The sequence below is a fragment of the Asparagus officinalis genome, chromosome 1, assembly GCF_001876935.1.
Source record: "Asparagus officinalis chromosome 1, Aspof.V1, whole genome shotgun sequence".
Classification (NCBI taxonomy): domain Eukaryota; kingdom Viridiplantae; phylum Streptophyta; class Magnoliopsida; order Asparagales; family Asparagaceae; genus Asparagus; species Asparagus officinalis.
Genome location: NC_033794.1, coordinates 89,893,689 through 89,903,501, shown reverse-complemented (window position 1 = coordinate 89,903,501; position 9,813 = coordinate 89,893,689). Strand labels below are relative to the sequence as shown.

General features: G+C 40.8%; 1 long non-coding RNA gene across 1 annotated transcript in view; it reads right to left on the bottom strand.

The window, feature by feature from the left end:
- The window catches only part of LOC109843179, a 22,268-nt gene that overhangs the window by 6,262 nt on the left and 6,193 nt on the right, over positions 1-9,813 (bottom strand). The window contains exon 2 of the long non-coding RNA XR_002247560.1: positions 4,227-4,228. This is a non-coding gene — a long non-coding RNA (uncharacterized LOC109843179). The remainder of the gene's footprint in view (positions 1-4,226; positions 4,229-9,813) is intronic.

The window sequence follows — 9,813 nt, the reverse complement described above, 5'->3', positions numbered from 1 at the left end:
GCCACAATGGCAGCCAACGTGGCGCCACCTAGCCTCGATGCTTCTGCACGAAGTGCAAAGTGCGCCTTACAAAATGCTAATTAGCGCCTCAGTCTGATTAGTCCCGATCCCCGACCCATTGGCCCACGGCCCACAGCCCATAAGTCCATGACCCACGACCCACTAGAACTTATGAGGGATTTATTGATTTACGAAAACAGTTCTTGGCTTGCCGTTGGCAAGCCTTGAGCAAAGGACCTTTAGAAACACCAAAACTTTAACTTTTCATTAGGCTACTAAGGATTTCTGAAAAATACCAGCAGTTAATAAATATATAGTTTAAAAACTTAATTTTTGGAAAGCGGATTTGACCAAAAAATCCAACAATCCCCCACAAGTTTTTAAACTAGTGTCGTGTAATGGTACCGTTGTTTCAATCATTGTGCATAAGGTAGATGTTGTAAGGACTTGAATCCCCTTTAGACCAACTTAATAAAAGATAGATGCATGGTATCACAGAGACTTGAACCAGCACATGTCTAAATATCTAGTGGTCACACAAGATCAAACTCATCTATGGTAGTTTTTCACTTTGAACCACACTTGCCTTTGCCTTTGCATTTGCCTTACACATTTATGGCCATGTGCATATCCTGGTTTCTGCTAGGGCTCTAGATATCTTTCAACAAGACATCATAGGAGACGACTAAATCTCCACCCAGGCTTAGATGAGATCTTTAGGCATGTTTCCTATCAAACATCCCGCATCTGATATGCTTTGCACTCATTAAGGCTTAAGAATCATCCTCTCTCATGATAGGATTCTAGGTGAGTCCTTTAGGCGTGTTTCCTATCTAATACCCCGTATCCGAAATACTTTGAACTCATTAAGGATTAACAACCATTCTCTTTATATGATAGGATCATCGGTGAGTCCTTTAGGCATGTTACCTATCTAACAGCCCATATTCGAAATGCTTTGGACTCATTAAGGCTTAACAACCATCCTCTATACTATGATAGGATTTCACTTGCAAATCTTGCTTGACTTTTGAACCAATCATCTTATTATTAGTAGCGTAAGTTTTGAACTAATAACTTGATGTAAATGATAAGTATTTGTAAGAGTCACCAAACTTTGTAAATCTTACTTGACTTTTGAACCAATTATCTTATCATTAGTAGCATATTTGAACTAATAACTTGATGTACATAGAAAGTATTTGTAAGACTCACAAAATTTTGAGACCCATTCCAGCAGACATCCTTTCGATTATGTCCTTTTTCAGACCCTTAGTCAAAGAATCAGCCACATTCTCTAAAGACCGGATGTCAATCACAGAGATGACTCCTTGGCAAATGAGTTCTCTTAAATAGCCATGCTTCAGACGAATAGTTCATTTCTTTCCATTGAACATCGAGTTCTCTACCACAACACTCGCCGCCTGATTATCACAATAGTTAGTAATTACACCTTACAATTCTGTCGATGGAAGGTCTCGGAGAAAACAACTGAGTCACTCAGCTTCATCGCCTGTAGTACAGAGTACGAAGAACTCAGATTCCATCGATGACTGTGCAATCATAGTCTGTTTCTTAGACTTCCACGAGATGACAGCTCCACCCATGGTTAAGATAAAACCACCAGTAAATCTGCACTCATCTGGTTCTGAGCACCAACTCGCATCTAAATAGCTTTCGATTATAGCCGGATATCCAGTGTAGAATAGGCACAGACCTGTAGTTCCTTTTAAGTATCTCATTAATCTCTGAATAACATCCCAATGAAGGTTTATAGGATTACTTGGGAACCTACTTAGCATTCCTATAGCAAATGCTATGTCTGGCTTTGTGGAGCTCATCGCGTACATAAGACTCCCAATGTACTTTGAGTACCTTAGCTGCTCTATTGGTCTTCCAGTGTTTGGTCGTAGCTTTTTGTTGTAATCATATGGCACTGACAGTTCTGATAGGTCGTAATAACCATACTTTCTTAGCATGCTCTCAACATAATAAGATTAGGACAATCCAGTACCTTCTTTAGAGTATATGATTTTAATTCCGAGAATCACGTCCGTAGTTCCATGGTCCTTCATGCTGAGCTGTGCTGAAAGAAATTTCTTAGTAGATATTACTATCTTCAAATCACTCCTGATGAAGAGCATATCATCCTCATAGAGGCAGATAACCACTATCTTTTTTTCAGCGACCTTGATGTATATGCACTTGTCACATTTACTGACTAGATACCCATTATTGCAAACAACCCCATAAAACTTCTCATACCAGAGTTTTGGTACCTGCTTAAGTCCATATAGAGACTTAACAAGTTTACAAACTTTACTAGCTGGAGCATCAAGTCCTTCTGGTTTTTTATTGTTGATCTCTTTTGTGAGATCTTCATTGAGAAAGACAGTCTTCACATCCATCTGATGTATGACAAACCTTTCTATCACCACCCATGCGATAAACACTCTGATGGTAGTAATCCTGCAAACCGGTGCATAGATATCAAAGAAACATATTCCTTCTCTTTGAGAGAATCTTTTTGCCACTAGTCTTATTTTGTACTTCTCAATAGTACCATCAGACAAATCTTCTTCTTGAAGATCCACTTGCAACTAATAGGCCTTGCATCTTTAGGTACATCCACTAGCACCCAAGTGTGATTTTGAATCAATAAATTCATCTCATCATCTATAGCTTTTTTTTACAGAAGAACGTCTATTAACTGCATTAATTTTTAGAAAGTTTATGGATCTCTTTCCACATTATAGGTGGTGAAGTCATCTCAATCTTTCTATCTTTTGACACGCTTAGAAGGTGGTTCGGTAACTCCTTCATCATTAACACTTTTAGTTTCTTGCAAAACTGAGTCCTCTAGTGCTTCTGACGTTTAGCATCCTCTGGTATATTTTTGCATAAGTATTCTACATCCCGAGCTTCAATGATCTCTGGTGCATCTGACGTACCAGTATTCTCTATTATATCTTTGAGCAATAAATCTTTATCCTTGATAAACTTGTTCTTAAAGAATTCTGCATCCTGAGTTTTAATGACGGAGTTGGTTCCAAGGTCCAGAAATCTGTAAGCATCGCTATCTTCAGCAAAGCCAAGAAACACACACTTGTTTGCCTTTGGTCTGAGCTTAGGCCTTCTGATATCTAGAACTCGAACATATATGAGACACCCCCACATTTTGAGACCATCCAAAGGATATGGATATCCCAACTATAATTAATAAGGAGTACTGTTAGTTTTGGAATAGGGTACTCTGTTCAGAATCCAGTTTGACATCAGCATAGTCTCTCCCTAATAGCATGTAGGTAGACCAGATATGATTAGCATTGAATTCACCATCTCGGTCAATGTGCAATTCTTTCTTTTTAAAATCCCATTGGATTGCGTAGAATACGGAGCAGTAGTTTCAGCAATATTTCCATGCTCCTTGAAGTATGCTTCTAACTCCTTAGATTGGTACTCTCCTCCTTTGTCGCTCTTGAGTATTTTCACCTGAAGTCCAAGCCACTTCTCCACACGAGTCTGAAACTCGACAAACTTGCTGAAAGCTTCATATTTAGATTTTAGCAGGTAGACATGACAAAAACAAGAATGGTCGTCAATGAAGGTGAGATATACTTCATGCTGCCTTGAGTGACAAAGCTCTTGAAGTCACAAGTATTTGAATGAATCAGATTCAACAGATTGGTGCTCCTTATAACACTTGAAAAAGGCTTCCTTGTTAGCTTCGCTTGCATGCAGACTTCACACTTCTCAGGTTTGTTACACCCATATTTTGGAAGTAATCCTAACTTCTCCATGCTAGACAGTTTTTTACATGTCCTAGCCTATTGTGCCATAACACAGAGGAGTAAGCAGAAAATGATATTTCATTTATAACTAAGTTGGGTACAATAGTACGGATCTTATACATGCCATCAGTACGATATGCATTACCAAAATATATTTTCTTAAATGATAACACAACCTTTCCTCCTTGGAAATCCAGCCCCATACGTGCATCACACAGCAGGCTTCCAAAGACTAAGTTTTTGGCAAATGAGGAAACATGTTTCACATACTTCAATGAGTGAGTTTTCCCTAAAGAAAGAGTCAGCACCACACTCCCAGTTCTAAGAACATGAACCACAGAACGATCAGCCATTGATACGTTCTCTTTGGCAGCAACATAAGAAGAGAATAGATCTCTGTTGAAGTAGACATGACAGGTAGTACCTGTATCTAACCACTAACCAGAGATGTTGCTGGGAGTTGTCACCTAAAATAGCATAGCCACATAGTTGTCTATCTGATTAACATTGTGTGTCATTCCCTTCTTTGGTGTTTTGCAGTCTTTGGTAAAATATCCTTACTTCCCGCAGTTGAAGCATTTGCTGCTCTTCTTGAACTCTTTCTTATGAACGTTCAGGTTCTTCGAATTCTAGTTCTTCTTTTTATTAAAAGACTTCTTCTTTCTCTTGGAAGAAGAACTACTATCCTTCCCAAAATTAACAACCACCATGTTAGCAGACGCCTTCTGCTTAGCAAGGAGCTCAGTCTTTGTGCGAGTTCGAATCTCATCCTCGATCGAAATGAACCTCTTCAAATTAGACAGAGTCACCTGTGTTTTCCTTCTCCGAATATCAGTGGAGAATGACATCCAGGATAGATGAATCTTGTTAACAATTGTATCAGAAATGAAGGTTTGACAAAGACTAATCTTTTCATCCTTCAGCTTCATAACAAGCTTTTCAAGCTCTTTGACTTGAGGCAACACCTCAAAGTCATCTTCGAACTTGAAGTCCAGAAACTTATCAATGAGGTGAGACTTAGACAGCTTCTCCTCATCCTTGTACTGGTCCACCAGAGCATTCCATATTTCCTTTGCAGAGGGCTTATTAGTATAAGCATCTGCTAGCTGATCAGCCAGGCAGTTAATGAGATAACTCCTGCAGAAGTGATCATCTCTAGCCTAAGAGGCTTCAGACTCATAATCTACTTCAAAGTTGGGTTTCTCCTCAGAAACCACATAGTAGATTTTCAAGAGTTGCATTTCGAAGATCACTTTCCGATGCCATGCTTTGAAGTTGGATCCGTTAAGTTCTCTAACTTGAAACAGTCCACTCCAAGAGTCCTCGCAGGATCCATGATAGATCAGAAATATTGCTTTAAGATTGTTGGCGCATGTGACTAAATCTGGAATAAAACAGATAAATTAGTTAGAGAGCTAAAGTGCTACATTTTAAAACTTTTCAAGTTTAGTTGCTGTGCGTTTATGAAATAATGTGTTTAAAGCAATATTTGACATACTCCGGTGTAAGGATCCCAAAGCTAAACTTCTTTCAGGAACAATACTATGACCAAGTACCGTCAAGATCTCCTCGATCTATAAGACCTTTCGGTCAAGGCAAAGATCTTCTCGATCTGTTAAACCTTTCGGTTTAAAACCTTTTGGTTAAAACCTTTCGGTTCAAGCAAAGATCTCATTTATCTGTTAAAACCTTTCATTCAAATAACCATTCGGTTAAGACAAAGATCTTTCAATCTGTAATAACCTTTCGATTTAGGGTTCTGTTCCTTAGGGCACGGACCGAAGCTTGCATGCTTTCAAATTCTGCAAACAGTAGCACAACAGCTTAAACACTTCAATGTGTTTTTTGTCTATATGAGAGCTACCCTAAGGGGCTCTATTTATAGTCCTCTAAGGCCAGCCCAAGGGTCATTGGAATGTTACAAATTATAATGACAATTATGATTATAACAGCAAATAACTTAATTATTGTAACTGTTGCATGCAGCTTTAATTGCTACATGTAGAAACGTCTGAACGTGAGGGTCGCATTTCTACCCAACGCGAGGGTCGCGCCTAGCCTCACGAACATGAGGGTCGCGCTCCCTCTCGTGAACGTGAGGGTAGCACCCTCGTGCGAACGCGAGGGTCACGTTCCCTTGTTGCGAAGCAGCCTGCGAGGAAGCCTTCGTGGCGGCGCCACAATGGCAGCCAACGTTGCGCCATCTAGCCCCGATGCCTTCGTGCGAAGTGCGAAGTGTACCTTACAAAGTTCCATTTAGCACCTCAGCCAGATTAGCCCCGATCCCCAGCTCATTGGCTGACGACCCACGAGCCCACGACCCACGACCCACTAGAACTTAGAGGGATTAATTGATTTACAAAAACAATTCTCGGCTTGCTGTTGGCAACAACAAGCCTCGAATAGAGGACCTTTTAAAACATCAAAACTTTAACTTTCTACTAGGCTAATATAGATTTCTGAAAAATACCAGCAGTTAATAAATATATAGTTTGAAAACTTAATTTTTGGAAAGCGGTTTTGACCAAAAAAATCCAACAGAGAATTATATTGGCTTTTGAACTCTCCACCGTAATCTCCATTACTAGTAACTAGAAGGAATGAATGAGATTGTATTGTCCTTGCAATTTGCTGCTTTATTTGGAGAAAACACAATAAAATTTTTCTGAACTCAAAAATCTAAACTAAAAGAGATGTCGAGGGAATGTTTCATGTTAACTAGAGCTATAGCTTGATCTTGATTATTTTTTAAAAGAAAGATGCTGTGAGATATAAATCCGCCAATGTATCATTAATAAAAAGAAAAATGAAACTTTCTATTTAAAAAAAAAAGATACAAATATATGTGTTGATGTCCTGAGAACCAACAACGAGATTAGTGGATAATCCAAAGTTTAACAAGGGGGCTTAAGGTCAATATGAGTGATGTAGGTTCCCTCATCTCATTTTAAAGACCGGTCCCCTGTCTATATAAAAGAGCTGCATAATAACACTCGTTAGAGAACCGGAGTTAGGTTATTCGGTGGTTCCTCCGATGGTTAAGTCAGTATTTGAACTTGAATGAAAAAAATACCAATGAACCGAAAATAGTTCTAAGTATACATAAGTTGCATATTTGTGGCTCCCTGGGGGCTTCCCCCTCTAGTCCCTTAGTTAGTAGGCACTGTGCCCCTATATATACCTAGTTGAGATGGGTAAATATGTAACTGTGACCAAGTCCAGGCATGCAGCTGACTCGGCAAACAACTGACAAATGTTGACTGTGGGTGGCATGGGTCGTCTAGGTGGTTGGGGCAAAGCGACAGCAGCTGCTTAGTGCTGACAAAGTCTGATGAGTCATGAAGACTTTTGGGACTAGAGTAATGATGATCTTTGATCATGCATTTAATGTGATGGTGACTGGCTATTAGCGCAAGGTTCGAGGATACACCGACTCTCTAGTCGTCCAGTGGAGGACCGACTAATCCCGCCTTTTTACTCAGTATTGAGAGTTGTCGGTTGAGATAGTAGGTCAAGTGTGGAGGCTTGTGGCTCGATTAGATAGGTAGGTCGGCAAGTACAACCTTTTGAGTCGGTCATGTAAGTTGTTAGCTGAGATTGTGGGCCAAGTGTGGAGACTTGTGGCTCGATCTAATAGGTAGGTTAGCAAGTACCATCTTTCGAGTTGGCCACGCAAGATGTCAACCCATCTCTGAGTGAATAATGATGGTCAACTCGATTGATGAGGTCGAGTGGGAGCTCGTCTCGACTCATCCTAGCTCAGGAGGGGTCGAGTGCCCAAGCCACCCGAGTTGCCCCTGGTGAGGGTGAGCTGGCGTGATTGATTAATGCTGACTTGGGACATGTGTTGACTCCAAGAGGAGAATTAACACTTAGGTTAATTGATGTCATAACTTGGCCCCTTTCACTTGGACTCAGTGTAGATGAGTCTAGTAAAATAGGACTGTAGCTAGCCGGGTCCTAAGGTACATTTATGAGGGAAGCGACAGGTTGCTGTTATAGCGAATGGGGTGACTCGATCTCATACCTTATAGTTGAATATGATCACAAGGCTAAAATTCATGCATTGGGCTTATGAACGGGCCAAGGTCTTGTGCAAACACTCTAGGCGCAAACATTTGTCTTTATTAATTTAAACCGCATACCTTTGAGTATCCATTGGTTTTTTGCATTGAGACAACTCGGATTAGTGCTTTGGATATACTTGCAATGACACCAAGGTTGTAGGGTACGTGCCTTGGGCTTAGGAACCTGTTAAGGTCTTTTAGGTGATGTAGGCCAAGTCGATATGCCTTAGTTTTATGCTGAGTGGGCACTAGTCTTGGTGTTTGCTTGTTTAGCACTTTCTACGTTGTAGACATTTTCAAATATAAATATTTTTAATTTTTAATTTGAACGGCGTACCTTTGAGTACCAATCGGTCCTTCGGGTCGAGATGACTCGACTTCATGTGTGGGGAGTAGTCCTACTCGATCTCGTGCCTTGAGTTTACTCAATGATACCAAGGTCTTAGGGTACGTGCCTTAGGCTTACAAAGAGGCCAAGGTCTTTTTTGCCGAAGTAGATTGAGTTGACGTGCCTTGGTTTTACCCTGAAAAGATACCAAGGTCTTTTTGTCGATGGCACGCCTTGGTCTTACCTTGAGTAGGTGCCAAGGTCTTTTGGGTCGGTGACGTGTCTTGATTTTATTCATGAAAATGATACCAAGATCTTTTGTCGATGGTACGCATTGGTCTTACCCTAAGCGGGTGTCAAGGTTGTTTGAGTGGAAGCCAATGTCTGCACATAGGTACATGACACAAAGAATATCTTATTTTAAAGATAGTATCTTTAATTTGTTCCTTGGGGAGTACCATATGTGCTCTGGATGTAGACATGAGAATGATGCTAGGATTAGCAGCAGAAGTGGGCCGAGTTGATAGAGATCAAATGGTGAAATCTGTGTATAGGTTAGTACGTAGCATAAAGATATCTCTTATTTATAAGAGGAGTAACGATGACCATATCTTGGAGAGGTGGTCCCCAAAACGTTCATGGTAAGCATGGCGTTTTTGCCTATCAGAATGGTAGCTTCTTATCTACAAGCTTTAAGCACAAAGGGTCACTCGTTCTTTTGTAAAAGAGAGATGAAGGGTCCATAGTGGGCGCCAAACTATTGATATTGTGAGACTCAACAATAAGATTAGCAGGTAATCCCGAGTTTAGCCAGGGGAGCTTAAGGTTGATATGAGTGATGTGGGTTCCCTCATCTCTTTTTGAAGACCGGTGTCTTGTCTGTATAAGAGAGCTGCACAATAATACTCGTTAGAGGACTAGAGTTGGGTTCTCTGGTAGTTCCTCCCGGGCAAGTCAGTATTTGAGCTTGAGTAGAGAATATACCAATAAACTAGAAATAGTGCTAAGTACGTAGAAGTTGCATACATGTGGCCCCCTGGAGGCTTCCCCTCAAATCGCTCCACTTAGTAGGCAATGAGCCCTTATATATACCTTGCTGAGAGGGGTAAATATGTAACTGTGGCTGAGTCCAGACAAGCAACTGACTTGATAGATAGCTGACAAGTGTCGACTATGGGTGGCATGGGTCACCCAGGTGGTTAGTGCAAGCGACAGTAGCTACTTTATGCTGATATAGCCTGATGAGTCATGAAGAATTTTAGGACTGGAGTAATAATGATCTTTGACCGTGATTTAATATCATGGTGACTGGCTGTTGGCGGGGGGTTTGAGGCTACACTGTCTTTCTAGTCATTCGTTAGAAGGCCGACTAATACCGACTTTTTACTTAGCCTCGAGAGTTGTCGGCTAAGATAGTTGGCTGAGTGTGGAGGCTTGTGGCTCAATCTGGTAGGTAGGTCAACAAGTACTACCTTCCGAATCGGCCATGTAAGTTGTCAGCTGAGATAGTGGGCCGAGTGTGGAGGCTTGTGGCTCAATCTGATAGATAGGTCGGTAAATACCACCTTTCGAGTCGGTCATGTAAGTTGTCGGCTAAGATAGTGGGCCGAATATGGAGGCTTGTGGC